Below are 21,515 nucleotides of genomic sequence, written 5' to 3'. Positions count from 1 at the left end.
TCCTGGCTGTGCATTCAGAAGTCGCTCCTGGCTTGGGGGACCATATGGAACGCCCGGGGATCGAACCGCCATCCGTCCTAGGCTAGTGCTGGCAAGGCAGACACCTTACCTCTAGCGCCACCATGCCGGCCCTGTTTTGGCCTTTTTTGGTCCCTTGGCATTTCATGTGAGCCTCAGGGTGAGTCTTTTTCCTATCCACCTAAAAAATGTTGAGATTTTGTATTGATTTACTACTTTGAATTGACTTTATTGCTTTGTTTTCTTAACAATATTATATCTTTCAACTCACATACATAAGGTGTATATTTATTTTCATTTTTCTTAATTTTCAGCAGTATCTTGTCATTTTCAGTAAAAATTTTCCATTTTTGTAACTTCTTGGTTAATTTTTTCTAAGAATTTTAGTCTTTAAAAAATAATTACGTTATGGGGCTGGAGAAATAGCACAGCGGTAGGGCATTTGCCTTGCCCACAGCTCATCCAGGACAGACAGTGGTTCGAATCCTGGCATCCCATATGGTCCCCTGTGCCTGCCAAGAGTGATTTTTGAGCACAGAGCCAGGAGTAACTTCTGAGCACCACTGGGTGTGACCCAAAAACAAAGCAAAAAAAAATTTTAATTGTAGCTAAAGAAATAGTATAGAAGGTAGGGCATTTGCTTTGTACAGTAGTTAGGATATGCAGCCAACAACCAATTTCAATTCCAATCACCAAATATGGTACCCAGAGAACAGCCAGGATATTCCCCAGTGTAGAGACAGGAGCAACCTCTGAGTACTTCTGGGCACGGCCCCCAAACAAAACAGAACAAAATTAAATTGTGGTAAAATGCATATAAAAATAACTTCATTAAACATTTTTTAATTTTTCTGGGTAAGGCTTAATTGGTGCTCAGGGACTTCTCTGGTACTGGGGACAATGTTCTTACAGGAATCACACCCAGGGCTCCCATATGATCCCACATGCTTTGAATCATTTTGCAAATTTTATAGCAACCATGTTTACCCCTATTGAATTTTCATTATTGTTGTTTTTGATGACTAGGAATCACACACACAGGCTTGTTTGTGGAGTTCACACTTATTTTGGTGTTTTTTCCACTGGGTATCACCCATCAGGTTGCTGTCCTTACACATTTAAATATTTGTTAGCATTGAGCTCCTCTAGTTTTGGTGTTTATATACAATTTGGTTGTAATGCTTATGAGAGGTTATTATGATGCCCACTTAAGTGCTTTCCAAGCCTGCTTTTTATGGCTGTCATGTTTGAACAACTTTATAAATAGCAATGCATGTTTGCACTTACACCCCTTTAGTTGTGCTCCATTACACCTGGCAATGGAAGTTACTAGGTCACATGGTACATGCAATGGCACCAGAGATCAATATTTCAGCTTTATGTATACAAAACAGGCACTCTGAACCACCAAACTATTCCCTAGGCCCATGTACTAAACATTCTTAAGTGTACAGTTAAATATTGTTAACTACATTTACTGTGTTGTATAGCCAGTCTCCACAACTATTTTTCCTCTTTTTTATTGAGATCCTGTGATTTACAATACTGTTAATGAAATTTTCATGCATATATTGTTCTAACACCATAATCATCACAAGAGTAACTGCTTTCTTCTATCAGTGTCCCAGAGATCTCTCCTATCCACTCTCTTTTGATCTGGGAAAATAAAAACTCTTTATCCTTTAAGTAACAACTCCTTAAACTCCTCTTTCCTGGCTCTCAGAAAAACTGATTCTTTCTGTTTCTATGAATTTATGAATTCATAAATTTAATGAATATATACAATGATGGCTCATTGTATCTCATATATGTGAATTTTTACAACAACTTTTATGACTGACTTATTTTACTTAACAGTGTCTTTTTTTGGGGGGGGGGCCCACACCTGGTGGTGCTCAGGGGTTACTCCTGGCTGTCTGCTCAGAAATAGCTCCTGGCAAGCACGGGGGACCATATGGGACACTGGGATTCGAACCAACCACCTTTGGTCCTGGATCGGCTGCTTGCAAGGCAAATGCCGCTGTGCTATCTCTCCAGGCCCACTTAACAGTGTCTTAAAGGTTCATCTTGTTTTAGTTGTCAGAATTTTATTTTATTTTATTTTATTTGGTTTTTGGGTCAGCACTCAGGGGTTACTCCTGGCTCTATGCTCAGAAATCGCTCCTGGCAGGCTCAGGGGATCATATGGGATTTGAACCACCGTCCTTTTGCATGCAAGGCAAACACCCTACCTCCATGCTATCTCTTCGGCCCCCAGAATTTTATTTTTAAATCTAGATAATATTCTACCGTTTATGTAACTACCACATTTTGCTACTTTATCATTTGTTATAAGACACTTGGCTTACTTTCTCCTTATGATGACAGAAAATGCTGCTCTGAATGTAGATCTGCAAATTAATTAGTTTGGTAAGGCAAATATAACAAAATATCACAGATAGAGTGATTTAACAGTAATTTATATTCTTACAATTCTAGGGACAAGAACTTTAATATCAAGGGTTTATTTATGCTTATATGCAAATCCATTACTTAGGCCTCTCCTTGAAATGCAGTTGACTAACCTCTTTCTGTGTCTCTCATGGTCATTTCTTAGTATGTAGATTTACTTCCTTATCTTAAAAGGGCACAAGTTACAATATGGTATAGCTTTATATCCAAAGCACACACTCAACAATATTGAAAACATGCAATCTTACCCTCAATCACCAAACTTTGTAATGTGCCTGTCAAAGTGGCAGGTGGTAAGTGGAGGTGGGTGAGTGGGTGGGGATTATGGAGTATGGGAGCACTCGTGGAGGAAGTTGACATTGGTGTGTGATTGCTGTTGAAAAATTATATGGCTAAATTTCAGCTATCAATAACTTTGTAAATCATTGTTCTCTTAAAAATATTATAAAAGTCTACATAGATCTGGAAAAAAAGGGGACAGCAATTATATTAAATCATGGCAAAATGATTGAATCTCAGATGCTAAAATTACATCTTTAGAGTCCTGATTTTCAAATACAGTCATGCTGAAGTATACTCTGGGGAATTAGAACTTCAACATATGACCTAGTGAAGGTCATATCAGCAAAGTTGTTAAAGACTGCCTCAGTTCTGTCAAAAATAAAACTGCTGACTTTATAATTCTATTTTTAACTTTTTGAGTAGCAACTATAATATTTTCCTTAGTTTCTATGCTACATTCCCACCAACAGCACAGATTTCAATTTCTTTATGTCTTCATCAACAGTTGTTATTTTTTATAGTAGCCTTCCAAATGTATTTACTATGTTATTGTATTGAATATTTTATTATTAATAATATTTATTATTTCAATATTTAAAAATAATATTTTTATTTATATTATTTAATTCTAGCATATAGAAATACTTCTGAATTTTGCCTGTTGGTTTTGTATATTAAAACTTTACTGTCTTTAGTATGACAATAATAGCCAGAGACAATAGAGATGAGGGTTGGAAGGACAGGCCCACAATATGAAGCTTACCACAAGGAATGGTGAGTGCAGTTACAGAAATAACTACACTAATACTAATTTTTAAAAATATATATTTAAATTATATGTTTTTATGTTTATTTAACTTATATGTTTTTAAAATGTATCTATTTTTATCTTGTTTTTTAATTATAAAATATAAAGTCTGATGTCCTAGAGTTGGGGTGAAGCCTTTCCGGGCACAGTGCCTGTAGCCCCTGGGCTGGAAGGTGCGATAATGGCGGAGAAATAATCACAGGCAGTCAGTTTAAAGTTTCATCAGAGACAGCTCCATTTATTCTATGGCCCTAACTCCCAAGGCTTCAATGTTAAGCTTTTCGTTTTTGTTTTTGATTTTGGGTCACACCCGGCAGCGCTCAGGGGTTACTCCTGGCTCTACACTCAGAAATCGCTCCTGGCAGGCTCGGGGGACCATATGAGACGCCTGGATTTGGACCAATGACCTTCTGCAATGAAAGGCAAACGCCTTACCTTCATGCTATCTCTCTGGCCCCTATGCTAAGCTTTTCATGCAGGCTCTTTCAGCTGCCCTCCAAGCATACTTGCTGCTTCTCTCTGCCACCGATTCCCCAGGCAACACCTTTATTCCAAACCTCAGATCCCTTTCAGGTATGCGTGGGTCTGACCATCCAGGTGATATTAACATATTGCATTGGGGGAGGTATAACACATTTAAATTTTAAAATATATTAACATAGAATGATACATATTAAGAATTTTAGAAATTATATATACATATATAAAGATATACTTTATAATTTTGTGGAATTCAGGAAGAGTTTAACTTCATTCATCTGTATGTTTGTAGTTGTTACCACCTCCACAATCATAAAATGATTTCCCTTCTTTGAGATAAGAAGAAACATAATTAGAAATTAGCAAATAGCCAGAGGCATCAGAACATTGGAGGGTGTTGGTGGATGGGAAGAGTCCTTTGGAACATTGGTGGAAGGAATTGAGAAATCAGGTGAAGGATGCGGTACATAGTAACAGTGAATTAGGGCAATTCCCACCACCAGTGTTGACCTCTCTCCACCACAGTTCTTCGCATGCATCCTATACCTCCACCCTAAACCCCCTGGACTGCTAGTGTAACAGGTGTAGAGCTTGTTGTAGTCTGGGTCTCTTGATTCTATTGTCATTGACTTTGGGTTGGGTATTTAGGTCTGATCATTTTTTATTTCCACTCAATGCTCATGAGACTGCTTTGCCCTTGGTAACATCCACAGTTTCCCCCTCAATTTGTAAGAGAACATAAAAATATGAGGCTATGAGGCAGAACAAGATGATTCATGTTCTATGGTTCTGTTAAAAAAAGAAAAAAGAGGGCCTGGAGAGATAGCACAGCGGCATTTGCCTTGCAAGTAGCCGATCAGGACCAAAGGTGGTTGGTTCGAATCCCGATGTCCCATATGGTCCCCCGTGCCTGCCAGGAGCTACTTCTGAGCAGACAGCCAGGAGTAATCCCTGAGTACCGCCGGGTGTGACCCAAAAACCAAAAAAAAAAAAAAAAAAGTAAAAAAAAAAAAAAGAAAAAAGAAAGAAAGCAGGTGAGAACCCTGTTTAAAGCTATAAATATAAATTTAAAAGAAGAAAAAGAAAAAATGGGGGACTGATATGGCAAGTTTTGTTTGTTTTTTTTGTTTGTTTGTTTTTGTTTTTACATAAGCACAGTAAGAATTGGGGAAATTAGAAAGGAAAACCCCTTGGTGTAAGAAATACAGAGTGTCCCCATGACAAATATTCAGAGTGGAAGGTGCCCTGAATTATAAAATGTATTGCTTCTTATTCCTAGTAGGTAAGAACTTGTATCTATACATAAGATTTCCCCATTTTAGTGTGCCTATACAAAAAGGAACAATGCCATATTATATTATTGGTGTATTTGGGGCAAAAATGACAAGCTATACATTCTCTGTGCCCTGGTTTTGACCTGAGCTTTTATCCTAAGCAAGACTTTTCTACTATAATTTCTTACTAACAGAACCAAAACAAGCTGCTCTGCATGTAGTGGTATCATGCAAGATTCCCAGAACTAAAACAAGCAAAAGAAAAAATAAAGGAGATGGAGGAAGCTACCTCTACGTTTGGAAATAAATACACCAAGTTTTATAACTATTAAGGAAATAAACATACGAAGAAAATGTAGATATCCTCATTAAGTCTTTTGAGATACTCTGGGGGATAAGATTTAGGGCACATTTTCATCCAACACTGTGGTCTTACTGAGTCTGAGAAATGGTTTGCAGCAGTAAGGCAGTAAGGGATCAGGTAGTATCCTCAAATTGGGGGGTCCCTCTGGAGCTGAATTCAGTAGCAAAAAAGAGTCCACATTGAGGGGGGTGGATGTGAGAAAAAAAGGCCACATAGAATGAGTGAGCAGGAATGGTGACTGCAACTTCTTTCTGGGGTGAGAGATATGGGGCTGAGAGGGTGTCTTTTCACTTTGGGAGCAGGGTGGCAGCTTATTGGGGTAGGGGGATGCACTTGGTTCCTAAGGAGTTAAGAACTGAGGGTTAAATAGGGAGAAATAACAGATCAGGATTGAGGGGATGAGAAGATAGAAGGAGTTTTGAATGTGGGGAAGGAGGGATAATATATAACTGGGGGTATATACAATATAGGCATGGAGGGGCCAGAGCAATAGCACATTGCTATTTGCCTTGCATGTGGCCAACACAGGACAGACCCGGTTCAAACCCCACATGGCATATGATCCCCCGAGTCTGCCAGGGTTGATTTCTGAGTGCAGAGCCTCAATCATGCTGAGTAACCCTTCCTATATATATATATAGGCACAGAATGTTTACAATACAGATTAGGCAAACATAGAGAAGTCCACTGCATACATACTCACACCCACTTCTATACAGAGATTAGAGATCTATTTATAGGTTGTAGTTGGAAGTTTGACCTTTATGGGATGGGTCAGAGTACTTGAAAAATAAATAAATTTAAATGAATAAATAAAATAAAAATAATAAAAATTAAAATAAAAAATTTAAAAAATTGGACCAGTACTTCACAGGGGAAAGGTTTTCCAATTTCTAGGCACTTCTTCAATGGTAGGAATGAACTTTACTAAATGAAGCTTTTGGGGTTAGATTGTGTATGGAGCATTTTAGGATAAAGATAATTTTCGGGCCCAGAGAGATAGCACAGCAGCGTTTGCCTTGCAAGCAGCCGATCCAGGACCTAAGGTGGTTGGTTCAAATCCCAGTGTCCCATATGGTCCCCCGTGCCTGCCAGGAGCTATTTCTGAGCAGACAGCCAGGAGTAACCCCTGAGCACCGCCGGGTGTGACCCAAAAATCAACCCCCCCAAAAAACCCCCATAATTTTCAAGTCTAGAGTACCAAGCAGTATAGTAGTGAGCACTATAAGAGGAGTCTACCCATGTAGTATCATCTACTGTGTCTTGTGGATCAAGGTTTTCCTTTTCTGAAAGGAAACTGATAGTGTGGGCTTTATAATATAATAGTACCATAGCTTGAATTGAAAAGGAAGAAAAAGGAGAGAAGGAAAAGAAAGCAAACAAGAAGAAACAACAACAAAAGGATAATAATAATTTGCAAAAACATACTCAATGAGTGGGGCCTGTAACAAAAGTCTATGGTGTGCATTTGCCTATTTAAGTGGTCTCTAAGGTGTACCACAGTTTCTTTAGCCATTCATCTGTTGTTGGGCATCTGGGTTGTTTTCAGATTTTGGCTTATTGTAAATAGTGCTGCTATAAATATAGGAGTGCAGAGGTCATTATTGTATTCTTTTGGTGTTCCTAGGGCATATCCCTAGGAGTGGTATTGTTGGATCATATGGGAGCTTAATGTTCAATTTTTAAAGGAATATCCATATTGTTTTCCATAAAGTTTAGACTAGCCACATTCCCATCAGCAGTGAATGAGAGTTTCTTTCTCCTCACATCCATGCCAGCAGTGGTTGTTCTTGTTCTTTGTGACGTATGACAGTCTCTGTGTTGTGAGATGATATCTCATTGTTTGTGTTCCAGCATGGACCTGGAACAAAAACAGACCCTCAGATCAATGAAATATGCTTGAGTATTTAAAGAATGACCCTCAGACATACATCAAATTATCTTTGTCAAAGGGGTAAGAAACACAATATGAATCGAGGAAAGCTTCTTCAACAAGTAGTATTGGGACATCTGGTCAGCCACATGCAAAAAAGTGAACTCAGATCTCTAATGCCCTGCACAAAGGTCAAATCAAAATGGATTAAAGATCTTGACATCATACCTGAGACTATAGCTATATAGAAGAAAATATAGGCAAAACACTTCATGACATTGAGACTTAAGGCATCTTCAAGGAGGAAACACCACTGTGCAAACAAAGGAAGCAGGGATAAACAAATGAGATTACATCAAACTAAGAAGCTTCTGCACTTCAAAGGAAAAAGGTCACCCCGAGAATGGGAGAAACCATTCACACAATATCCATCAGATAAGGGGCTAAAATCTAAGATATACAAGGTACTAACAGAACTTAACAAAAAGAAAAAAAATCTAAATGAACAGACATTTCCTCAAAGAAGAATACAGATGGACAAAAGGCACATGAAAAAATTCTCCATGGCACTAATAATCAGGAAAATGCAGTGCTAATACTGTTTGTTTGCTTTGTTTTAGGGGCCACACCTGGTGGCTCTCAGAGTTTACTCCTGGCTCTGTGCTCAGAAATCGCTCCTGGCAAGCTTAGTATGGGATGCTGGGAATAGAACCTGGTTCCATCAGTTAGCCACGTGCAAGGCAAAGGCCCTACCGCTGTGCTATTGTTCTGGCCCCATTGCGCTAATACTGTTTTATGTTATTGCCCTGTCCCCACTGTACTAATACTGTTTTGTGGAACTTTTAGAATTTTCTACATAGAATATATTATGAAAATAGAGATAGTTTTATTTTTCTTTGCAATATGAATTCCTTTATCTTTCTTGCATAATTGCTCTGGCCACTACTTCTAGTACTGCTTTTAAAATGTGCATGTATTGTTTCTGATCTTTGAGGAAATCAAGCTTTTTTTACGGGGGATTGCTTTTTGGAAGAGTCACACCTGGCAGCACTCAGGGATTACTCCTGGCTCTGTGCTCAGAAATCACTCCTGGCAGGTTTGGGGACCATCTGGGATGCCAGGATTCGAACTCCGTCCATCTTGGATTGGCTGTGTGCAAGGCCAATGCCCTATTGCTGTGCTAGCTCTCAGGCCCCAAAGCTTGTTTGTTTGTTTTTTTTTTTATAAAATTTTCCTCATATAAAAAATAGTATTTCATATTTGCAATATACTTATTAGGTTGGCTTGAGTAAATACAGGACCTTGTTAAGAACAAGAAGAAAATGGTGGGGCCGGGCGGTGGCGCTGGAGGTAAGGTGCCTGCCTTACCTGCGCTAGCCTAGGAGACGGACCGCGGTTCGATCCCCCGGCGTCCCATATGGTCCCCCAAGCCAGGAGCGACTTCTGAGCGCATAGCCAGGAGTAACCCCTGAGCGTTACAGGGTGTGGCCCAAAAACCAAAAAAAAAAAAAAAAAAAAAAGAAGAAAATGGTGTGAGATGAAAAGAATTTGGCAAGAGTTGGCAGGTATGGAACATTACCCATCTTGAAATGGGGTGTGGGAGAGCCAAAATCACCCTACCACTAGGAGGCAGTCCCGAACAGTTTGAGATTTAGGTCCTAGGAGCATGAAGAGGATTCTACAAGTTAGTAGCAACTAAAATAGATGTTCATAGAATATGACAGATATCTTTTATAAATTGAGAATATACATGAAGTCATAAATAAAAAGTATAATTTGTAAAAATTTGTTAAGCTTTGTTAGTATAGGGCCCATGTGAGCTATTATCTAAAAACCTTAAGAGTAACACTGGTGAAGAACATTGTATTCTGGTATGGAACATTGTATGCCTTAAATCCAACCATGAATAACTTAGTAACTCATAGTTATTAAATTTTAAAAAAGTGAAAGAAGGTACTACTTATGACCCTTTATAAAAAGCAAAGTGATTATCCCAAATAAATTGGGATATAGGTCATCCTATTTATAATGTTCTTCACAGTCTAAATTATACATGTAGTTATTATTTAATCCTGGTACCATTCAATCAAGATGACTTTTTTTGTTTTTTTGTTTGTGTGTTTGTTTTTGTTTTGGGGTCACACCTGGCAGTACTCAGGGATTACTCCTGGCTCTGCGCTCAGAAGTTGCTCCTGGTAGGCTCAGGGGAACTTATGATCTTATGGATGCCTGGATTCAAACCACCGTCCTTCTGCATGAAAGGCAAACGCCCTACCTCCATGCTATCTCTCTGGCCCCAGTCAAGATGACTTTAAAGAAATAATTGCTAAAATATTCTAGAGGTTGGATTGTAGATTGATAAATTTAATGTAAAAGATTTAGATTACAAATGAACACAGAGGTGTATGAGAAAGAATAGAATAAGTAAGCCAGTTGCCTACAGAGCCAGATCCCCAGCACCAAATATGGTGGTCTGGACACTTTCAGTCTTTTTTTTTTTTTTTTTTTTTTTTTTTTTTTTGGTTTTTGGGTCACACCCAGCAGCGCTCAAGTGTTATTCTTGGCTCTGCACTCAGAAATCTCCCCTGGCAGACTCGGGGAACCATATGGAATGCCGGGATTTGAACCACCGTCCTTCTATATGCAAGGCAAATGCTTTAACTCCATGCTATCTCTCCGGCTCCTGACACTTTCAGTTTTAACCTATAAACCAAACCACACTAAAACTAAAACCAAATGCACATATTATAACCAAGGATTATTCATGAAGATTATACTGGGAACAGGGGCAAAGGGAGGTCAACACTGGTGGTAGGGAATTGCCCTAATTTACTGTCATTATGTATCTTAAATATAACTGTGAAAGACTTATCATTCACATGGGTATCAATAAAAATTATTTTAAAAAAGATTATAGATATCTTTGCGACTATATCCTCTATTCTCGCGTACCTAAACCTGTGCTAGGTAACTTGCCCTTTAGACAACATTTTTTTAAAATCTATCACATTGAGTTAAAATAATCCTTATATGATGCTATTTTCTGTGATAATTGATGGTTAAATTTTTGGTCATTTCTGCTTAGGTTATTTTCTGAAAATTTGTGATGCATCTATGAATTAATTGACTTACCTATATTTACCTCAATTATGTTTTCTTTTTTTTTTTTTTTTTTGATTTTTGGGCCACACCCGGTGACGCTCAGAGGTTACTCCTGGCTATGCACTCAGAAGTCGCTCCTGGCTTGGGGGACCATATGGGACACCGGGGGATCGAACCACGGTCCGTCCAAGGCTAGCGCAGGTAAGGCAGGCACCTTACCTCCAGCGCCACCCCCCGGCCCCAATTATGTTTTCTTTTAGAAAAGTCTGCCTTCGTAGAAGGGTTCATATGTTATGTATTTAAAGGGCTGCCATCTTTGATGTCAATGTAAAAGCTTAGAGATTTAGCTCAGAATTTATTAGTTGTCTGTATAGACTGTAATCTCCTTTGACTTCTTTGCTGGTTCTTCTGGATCTCAAGCCTTTGAGGGGTCAAGCTTTGGATTTTCCCAGAACCTGTTCTTAGTTCTTAGACCTGTAACAATCTCTGCTATCATTTTCTCTTTGAGTTCGTCTATTATGCTGTTGGGAGATTCAGTTAGTCTCTGTTAAGCCATTTAACTGACTTTTCCCCCCTTTTATATAAACACCCTGATTACAAAGTTGTTCATAATTGGGTTTCAGTCTTAAAATGTACACCACCTGTGAACATTTCCTGCTACCAATGTCCCCAATTTCCCTCTCCTCCCCTGCTGGCCTCTGGGACAGCCATTTAATTCCCCCCCCTCACTCAATCACACTCTCATCCTCTTTTCCCCTTTTAAACACTGTGATTTGCACTATTGTTTTTGTTTTTTGTTGTTGTTGTTGTTGTTGTTTTGTTTTTTTTTTTTTTTGGTTTTTGGGCCACACCCTGCGTTGCTCAGGGGTTACTCCTGGCTATCTGCTCAAAAATAGCTCCTGGCAGGCACGGGGGACCATATGGGACACCGGGATTTGAACCAACCACCTTAGGTCCTGGATCGGCTGCTTGCAAGGCAAACGCCGCTGTGCTATCTCTCCGGGCCCGATTTGCACTATTGTTACTACACTTGATCTTAGCCAAAAGGCCGAGAAGCGATTGCGATTTGCACTATTGCTAATGAAAGGTACCATACATATTACTATATCTATGTTCAACAAGTTATTGTTCAGAGTGATAGTTCCAACTACCATTGTCATAGTGGTTTCTTTTCTATCCTAACTGCATTGTTCCACTATTTGTGGCAAGATATCTACCATGTATTGGTCCTCCTGGCCCTCATCTCTAATATCTCTGGATATTATTACTATATCTTTTATTTTTCTTATACCCTATAAATAAATGAGATTATTCTATGTCTATTCCTCTCCCTCTGACTTATTTCACTGAGCATAATAGTCTCCATACCTATCCAAGTATAAGATCTTAAAGGAAAGGCTTTCTGTTTTTTCCCACTGAGTATAGTGCTTTCTGTGGGCTGTAGTAAATGGTTTTGACTATTAAGGAAAGTTCTTTCAATTCTCATTTTGCTGAGTTTTTTTGAATGCATGCTTGATCTGATTAAATACTTTATTTGCATCTGTTATGATCGTTTGAGTTTTATGCCATCTTTGCATCTCTGGATAAATCCTACTTGATCATGGTATATGATCTTTTTGTTGAATTGTTGGATTCTATTTTATTTTGTTGAGGATCTTTGCATCTGGATATTGGCCTGCAATTCTCTTTACTTGTGGTGTCTCTGCTTTTTGTATCAGTGTGATGTTATCTTCATAGAAACTTTTTGGGAATGTTTCTTTTTCTTCAATTTTCTGAAGAGCCTGAAAATGGTTAGAAGTAAGTCCTCTTTAAAGGTTTGAAAGAATTTACTATGAATCCTTCTGGGCCTGGGCTTTTGCTTTTGGGAAGATTTTGATTATTTCAATTTATGTGATAATTATACTTCTGTTCAGATATTCCAGATTACCTTGGGAGGTTGTGTAAAATTTATCTATTTCTTCTAGGTTCTCACATTTCATGGCATATTCTTAAAGTAATCTCTGATGATCTTTTGAATTTCTGTGTTGTCTGTTGTGACATTCCCCCATTTTATTTCTAATTTGTTTTCTTTTCTTTTTTTTTTTTTTTTTTTGGTTTTTGGGCCACACCCGGCATTGCTCAGGGGTTACTCCTCGCTGTCTGCTCAGAAACAGCTCCTGACAGGCACGGGGGACCATATGAGACACCGGGATTCGAACCAGCCACCTTTGGTCCTGGATTGGCCGCTTGCAAGGCAAACGCCGCTGTGCTATCTCTCCGGGTCCCATTTGTTTTCTTAGATCTCTCTCTGTCTCTATCTCTGTTTCTCTCTCTCTCTCTCTCTCTCTCTCTCTCTCTCTCTCTCTCTCTCTCTAACTAGTGGTTTATCTAGTTTATTATTTTAAATAACCAGCTCAATGGTCATTAGGTCATTTTTAAAATTTTTCAGTTAATTCATTTCTGCTCTAAATTTTATTCTTTTTGTTCTCCTGCCTGATTTCAGCTCCTTCTATTGGTCATTTTCTAATTTCTCAAGCTGCTCAGTTAAGTTTTTTATGTGGGCTCTGATTTTCTTACTGATGACTTCTTGTGCAACTATAAACTATCCTCTTAACTATGTTCTTGTTGTGTCCCACAAGTTCCAGTAGTTCATGTTCTCATTCTCTTTTGTTTCCAGGAAGTTTTAATTTCCTCTGTGACAAACTGATTGTTCAACAGACAGTTATTTACATTTTTATGTGTTGTAGCTATTTCTGTTTCTGTTTGTGATTAACCCCTATTTTCAGAGGTTGTCCATGAAGAAACAATTCCTATCTTCTTGATTTTGTAGAGGTAGATTTTGTGTCTCAGCATGTGGTCTGTCTTGTAAGATGTCCCAGGTGCATTACATAAGAATGTATATTCAGCTTTTGAGGCATGAAACGTCTTATAAATATCTACTAGCCTTTATCTTTCAGTTGTTACGTAAAAGTCAGTATTTTTTTTGCTGAGTTTTAGTCTGATTGATTCATCAAGAGTTAATGGTGGGGATCGAAGGGATAGCACAGAGGTAGGGCATTTGCTCCTGGCTTGGGGGACAATATGGGACGCCGAGAGATTGAACCGTGGTCTGTCCTAGGCTAGCGCTGGCAAGGCAGACACCTTACCTCTAGTGCCACCGTGCTGGCCCCCCCCCATTTTTTTTTAGTCCCATTTTTTTTATCTTTGCTTTAGTTTGCTTTACTAGTAATACCTAAATATTGAAGATACCTTCAGACACCTTACCTCTAGCACCACCGCGCTGCCCCCCCTTTTTTGTAATCCCATTTTTTTTTGTTTGTTTGTTTTTGGGCCACACCTGGCGGTGCTCAGGGGTTACTCCTGGCTGTTTGCTCAGAAATAGCTCCTGGCAGGCACGGGGGACCATATGGGACACCAGGATTCGAACCAACCACCTTTGGCCTTCCAGTGAGTTTTTCATTTTTTCTACTGTTTTTCAGTTCTGCGATTTCTCATTTCTACTCTCATGTCTTATTGTGCTTTGTTGTCTGTCTATTCTATTGTTTAAATTCCTTGAACATCTTCAACATTTTCTCTCTACACTTTTTATCAGAGAGGTTATTACTGGTTGATACTGAGTGAGACTTTAGGGCTACCATCTTCATTCTCTAGGCATGGAGCAGTTCTGCATTGCTTTCCCATTGTGACCTTTCCAGTCTAGATATGTTTCTTTTGTGTTATTGTGTACTGAGTGACTAGAGTTTGGGTGTCTTTGTATGCTTACTATGAGGTATAATGGTGGTAAAATGGCAATCCTGAGTGCCTCAATTTCCCTAATGCTGTCTCAGTTGTTTGGGGACTTCGACTGTGTGGAGCTTAATCTTGGCACTTCTCAAGCCTCTTGATCTGGAGGCCTGATATCTGGGCCACAAGGAAATGATTGGAAATTGGGGAGATAGATGCATGCGTGGGCATGCTGCAGTGTGGTAGCCGAGGCACCACTCCCTTCTACTACTTTGTTTTCTGTTCCACCCATTTTTGGTAGTTCTTGGAGACAGTGTTGATGCGGGTATCTGCAGCACCTGAAATAAAAGATGGCATTTTTGATACCGCAGGTCAGAATGATCTTGTAGTTTGTGTGAAGCCACTGAGTCCTGCATGGCTCCAGGACCCTAACCCCCAAGCCCACTGATGCTACTCAGTCTCTTCTGAGCTTTTATAAGGCAAAATAGGAGTTCAAGGGAAAAAAATCTTATTTTTTGAAATGGGGAGGATTCCACACCCAGAAATGCTCAATGGTTACTCCTGACTTTACAAAGGGATTACTCTTGGCAGGCTTAGGGGCCCATATGGGACATTGGGGATTGAACCCTGGTCAGCTGTGTGCAAGAAATCACTCTACCTGTTGTACTATCTTGTTGGTCCTGGAAACAAAATGTTTAACTTTAAATACCTGGCAGCTGAAGGAGTCTTCCAAAACCCTACCCCGATGTTTTATCAGGCGAGATGGCCCAATGTCCTATCAAACCAGATGGTTCTAAGATTTTCCTCTTATGTCAAAGTTATAACTTCCTTACCTTTTAAACAAAAGGGATTAAATGGCCTACTGAAGTGGACAAAAGTTATTATTTAAAAGAGGTACTAGAAATTTAGAGTGAAATACTGACTGAAAAGAAAGTATTTGTTTCCCCTGCAGCAACAAATTTTTCCATTTACAAAGAATTAGAAGAATTGTTTTTTTACTGCATTTGCCAATTTAATTAGCAATTATTAAATTCAATATAAAACTAATCCTCTTTTCTTTTTTTAGAGCCACATGATGCTCATGGATTGGCTGTACTCAAGGGTTAATTCTGAATATCTGCTCAGGAATTATTCTAGGCTGTTCATGGGAAGCCATATGAGATTAGGGGGACAGAACCTGGGTACACATGCAAAGAAAGCATATCAGTTGTTGCTCCAGGTCCATATGCACAAAACTTTTTTCCCCAAAATACTCTCTTTTCAATTATCATAGCAATGATAGTGGGTGAGAGAAATAGAATGCCTGTCTCGAATACAGGCAAGGGGGTGAGGAAGGAGAGAAAAGGAAGGCATTGGTTTTGGGAATGTTGGACCGGTGAAGGGAGGTGTTCTTTTTTATAAGTAAAATCAACTACAAACGTATTTGTAATTAAGGTGCTTAAAAATATTTAAAATTTTAAGAAAAATAAAATAAATATAATATGGAAAAACAAAAACAAAATACAGTCTTTTATTTATTTTTTTGGTTTTTGGGCCACACCGGTGGCACTCAGGGGTTACTCAGAAATCACTCCTGGCAGTCTTGGGGAACCATATGGGATACTGAGGGTAGAACCCAGGTTGGCTGCATGCAAGGCAAACACCTTATCTGCTGTGCTATTGCTCTAGCCTGACACACAAATATTTTTTTAAAGAAACATGCAATGTACAACCCTTCATCAGTATACATTTCCTACTCCCCATTTTCCCTCTTGCCCTCCCTCCTCCCTACCTATGTGGCAGACTTTTTTCTTCTCTCTCTCTATCTTCTTTTTCACTTTCTCCCCCCCCCACCTTTAAAAATGTAGTATTCCATTGTGTAGATGTATCACAATTTCTTTATTCACTCATCTGTTCTTAGGCACTTCGGTTGTTTTTAAATTCTGGTTACTGTGAATAGTGTTGAACATAGGAATGTAGAGGTTTACTATATTGTGTTTTTGGGCCCCTAGATATATTCTTTGGAGTGGTATTGCTATGTCATATGGAAACTCAATTTCTATTTTTTAAAGGAATATCCTTATTATTTTATAATATGGATTAGTTTAGCTGAATAAATGTTTTTAAGTTCTGGGAATAGATACCCAAGAGTAAAATTGCTTTATCATATAGTAGCCTAGTTCTACACTTACTGAGGACTCTTCATAACACTTTCCAGACAACATTCCCACGAGCAATGCATGAGAGTTCCTTTTTCCCCACCAGCACAGATTGTTCCTACTATTTTTGATATGTACCATTCTCACTGATGTGAGATGATATATCGCTGTTGTCTTGATTTTAATTATACCAATGATAAATGATACTGAGCATACTGATACTTTTTCATGTACTATTGGCCATGTGCTTGTTATCCTTTGAGAAGTTCTTGTTTTCCTCTCCTCATTTTGTTTATGATTCTTGAGTCACACTTGGTGTACTTCAGGGATTATTCCTGGTTCTGCACCCAGAAATCACCACTGTGGACTCAGGAGACTATATGGGACAGTGAGGATTAAACCTAAGTTTACCAGTGCAAGGTAAGTGCCCCCTACTCACTGGACTATATCTCTGTCCCTCATTCATTTTCTTTCTTTCCATTTTCTGAGGAGGGAGGTTGGTCACACCTGGTAGTGGTCAGGTGTTACTCCTAGCTCTGCACTCAGAAATCGCTCCTACCAGGCAAAGGGGACCATATGGGATACCAATAATCGAACTGGGCTGCATCCAGGGTTGGACGCATGCAAGGCAAATGCCCTACCACTGTGCTATCTCTCTGGTCCCTCTTCCCATTTTTTTGATGCAACTTTTGAAATTGTTTTTGTTGAACTTTGTTAGTACTTTATATATCCTGGATATATCTGACTTGTTGAATACAAATATTTTCCCCATTTAGTTAGCTGTCTTTTAGTTTTAGCTCATGTTCTTTTTTGTCAAGCAGAAGCTCTTTCATTTGATATCATCTCAGTTCTTAATTTTTTATTTTTTGCCTTTCCTACTTTCTCTACTATTCTCTTGGAATAGTCTACCTATATTTTCCTTAATTTACTTTATAAATACTGGTCAAATATCTAGTTTTTTGATCCACCTTGAATTGACTTTTGTGCAGGGTGTGAGAAATAGATTGAGCTTTAATTTCTTACATGTGGTTATCCAGTTTTCCAGCATTGTTTTGTTGAAGAGTAAATCTTTACTCCATTTCATGTTTTTAGCCTGATCACTTTCTCCTCAGATTGACTATATGTAAGAATGCAACCAAATTTTCAATGAAGCAGACATAAAGATATCAAGGCATCTATGCCATTTAAAATAGTATCAAAGAGGGGACTGGAGACTTAGCACAGCGATAGTGTGTTTGCCTTAGACACAGAAGGACAGTGGTTCAAATCCCGGCATCCCATATGGTCCCCCAAGCCTTTCCAGGAGCAATTTCTGAACGTCGAGCCAGGAGTAACCCCTGAGTGCTGCCGAGTGTGACCCCAAAACCAAAGTAAGTAAATAAATAAAATAAAATAGTATCAAAGAGGAGGAGCAATAGCAAAGTGGGTAGGGTATTTGCCTTGCATGCAGACAACCCTGGAACTGATCCACCATTCAATCCCTGGAATTCCATAGTTCCCTGTGCCTGTCATGAGTGATTTCTGAGTATAGATCAAGGAGTAACCCATGAGCTCTGCCAGGTGTGGCTCCCCAATAAAATAGTATCAAAGAACATCAAGTCTCTAGGAATCAACAAGAGATGTGGGAGTTCTATTCCAAGATAATTTTAAAATCCTTAATAAAAAAAATAGAAGAAAACATTGTATAGAAGGAAATGCTCATCAACTGGAAGAATCACTATTGTTAAATGACTATATTACCCAAGCTATGATGTACATTTAATTAAATTCCCATCAAAATGAAATCGACATTCTTCAAAGACCTAGAAAAGTTAATAACAAAGTTTGTGTGAAATAAGCAGAGACCATGAATGGCCAAAGACATGCTAAAAAATAAAAAATATGGATGTATTCCTGTACCTGATTTGAAACTGTATTATAAAACTATAGTAATTAACATTTCCTGGTACTAGAAAAAAGATAGGCTGTTTTATCAATGCATCAGAATTGACAAATCCTGATTTCTCTCTCTCTCTCTCTCTCTCTCTCTCTCTCTCTCTATCTATCTATCTATTGACAGTTTATTTTGAAAACATGAAATAGAGTAAAGATTATCCCTTCAACAAAAGGTGCTGAGAAGACTGGATAACAACATGTAAGGAATAAAAACTTGATTCATATCTTACAAATGAGACTATATAAACTTAAAGAGTTTCTCCATGATAAAAGAAATATGTGCTAAAACTAAAAGACAGCTAATTGAATGGTAAAAATATTTGTATCTAATAAGGATTTAGTAGTAGTCAGAATATATAAAATACTAATGAAGTTTAACTAAAATCCAAAAACTGCACAAAAAATGGGGAGAGGAAATAAGAAGGCACTTTTCAGAAGAAGACAAGCAAATTGCCAATGGGCACGTGAAAAAGTGCTCAGTATCATTTATCATTTGGGAAATCAAAATCAAGACAACAATGAGATATCATTTTACATCAGTGAGACTGGTACATATTAGAAATAGTAGGAACAATCTGTGCTGGTATTATTCATTACTGGTGGGAATGTGATCTGTTTCAATCTATGGAAAGTGGTATGGAAAATCTTCAGTAAATGTAGAACTAGGCTGCCATATAATACAATTTGCCTTGCAAGTGGCCAACACAGGATGAATCCCAGTTCGAATCCGGGCATCCCATATGGTTCCCTGAGCCTGCCAGGAGCGACTTCTGAGTGCAGAACCAAGAGTAACTTCTGGGCGCAGCCAGGTGTGACTCCTCTCCCCCCAAAAAAGAAAAAAAGGGATTCTCGATTGCAGTTATATTGACCATATCGCAGTGTGGTATACCAATTAAAAATAAGCTGAGAAGTGTTTCATTATTTATATGTTAACACAATGTCTTTATCCAGTCTGACTCTCATTTTCCCCCACATTTACTAGAGCATACAGTGAGGAAAGATATGCTAGTGATTATAAAATATGTACACATTAAAATATAAGTGCTGGCAACTAATTTATAATCAAATGATGTATTTATTTTTTTCTTTTTTTATTGTGTGCCATACTCAGTGGTGCTCAGTGCTTAATTCGTGGCTCTGCTCTCTTGGATCACTCCTGGTGGAGATTGGGGGTCCAGATGAGTGTGGTCATTGAACCCAGGTTGGCCACATGAAAGGCAAGCTATATCTTCAGCTCCACCCCTTACAGTTAGTACTACTTGATAGAACAGATTTCCCATATGAAATCAAAAGGCAATAAAAGAGAATGAAATTATATATTCAAAGTATTTAATAAATTCTTTCAATCTGGTCTCTAACTGGCAAAATTGGCATTTAGGCTTGAGGTGGAATAAAAACATCCACAGACTATCAAAATCTGGTAATATTTGATATAATTAAACCAACCCTACAAGAATTTCCCACTTCCTATAAAAGGCAAATAGTTAAACATGCAGAAACAACAACCCAACATAGAAAAATGTCAATACAGCCTTCTATATCAATAATCCCTCTGGATGTCAATAGACTAACTTCTGTTAAAGACAAAGAGTGGCTCAATGGATCAGTAAACAAAAGCCATTTACTTGTTCCTTATAGGAAACACAACTAAATTCACAGAATAAATACAGGCCCAGAGTGAAATGATGGAAAACAGTAGTTCACAAATAAGCACACATGTTATAATGGTAGGAAAAAAATGCTAAGAAATGGGCCAGAAAGATAGCACAGCAGTAAGACGTTTGCCTTGCATGCAGCCAACACAGGACAGAAGGTGGTTTGGATCCCAGCATCCCATATGGTCCCTGTACCTGACAGGAGTGATTTCTGAGTGCAAAGCCAGGAGTAACCCCTGAGTGCTGCCGAGTGTGACTCCCCCAAAATAAAACTAAGAAAGTCATCAAACCAAGTAACATCAATCTAGAGAAAGTAATTAGAGATAGGGAAGGACATTACTTACTATAGTTCCATTAATATGATGCTAATATTGGTGTCTTTTTTTCTGTTTATATTCTGACAGCTAAGAGCATAAATGTATGATTGAAGCTTTGTATTTATAATAGCTTCAACTATAAAGTCATAAAAAATAAAAAAAATCATCATTCAAATTAGTGTTTTTGCTCTAAATGTCCCTAGTCTTATGGACTACTAGGATTAAGAACTCAATCCTGGGCCCGGAGAAATAGCACAATGGCGTTTGCCTTGCAAGCAGCCAATCCAGAACCTAAGGTGGTTGGTTCGAATCCCGGTGTCCCATATGGTCCCCCGTGCCTGCCAGGAGCTATTTCTGAGCAGACAGCCAGGAGTAACCACTGAGCACTGCCGGGTGTGGCCCAAAAACCAAAAACCAAAAAAAAAAAAAAACAAAAACAAAAACTCAATCCTAAGTCTCATGCAGGGCAACATAAAAATACTCTCAGGACTTCACGGTAATAGATATAACATTTATTAATTGCTTATTGTGTTGTAAGCATTGAGATTATTTCCATCTTTTATTTATTATTTACGTGAGTTTAAATAGTTTATGTTTATTTTACAATAGTGAGAATTAAGACCTAGAGATACCAAAAAACTTGTCCAATATTATTCTATTAGTACTTGAGTTTAGAGTTTGAGCAGTACAAATTCAGATTCTGTTTATGATTCAAAAGGAGAACAAATGAATCTCAACATCCACCCTCTGCTATCAGCAGGTTCAGCTTCACTTCTTATTAACAAATGGCAGTGTAATTATAGCCATGTGACAGCTATACTCATCACACTTAACACAGTTTACACTTAGTTCCTGTCACTGTGTGAAGATAGGGAGAGAAGTAAAAGAGAAACATCCTAACTACACTCTAGGGGAGATGACTACAAATATGCATCCTCAGCACAGCAAGAAGATATGTAGAAACCTACTAATCATTGAAAATAATAATATAGAAGTCTCTGCAAGTACCAAACAGTTCTGTAAAATCTCAGGAAATAATTTTAGTGGTACCATATTAAAGATGTTTAATGCACACAAAGAAGCAATGGTACAGGTAGTTAGTGAAGTTCCTGAAAG

This window comes from Suncus etruscus, chromosome 12, assembly GCF_024139225.1.
Source record: "Suncus etruscus isolate mSunEtr1 chromosome 12, mSunEtr1.pri.cur, whole genome shotgun sequence".
Lineage (NCBI taxonomy): Eukaryota > Metazoa > Chordata > Mammalia > Eulipotyphla > Soricidae > Suncus > Suncus etruscus.
The sequence above is the reverse complement of the archived record's forward strand: the minus strand, read 5'-3'. Positions refer to the sequence as shown.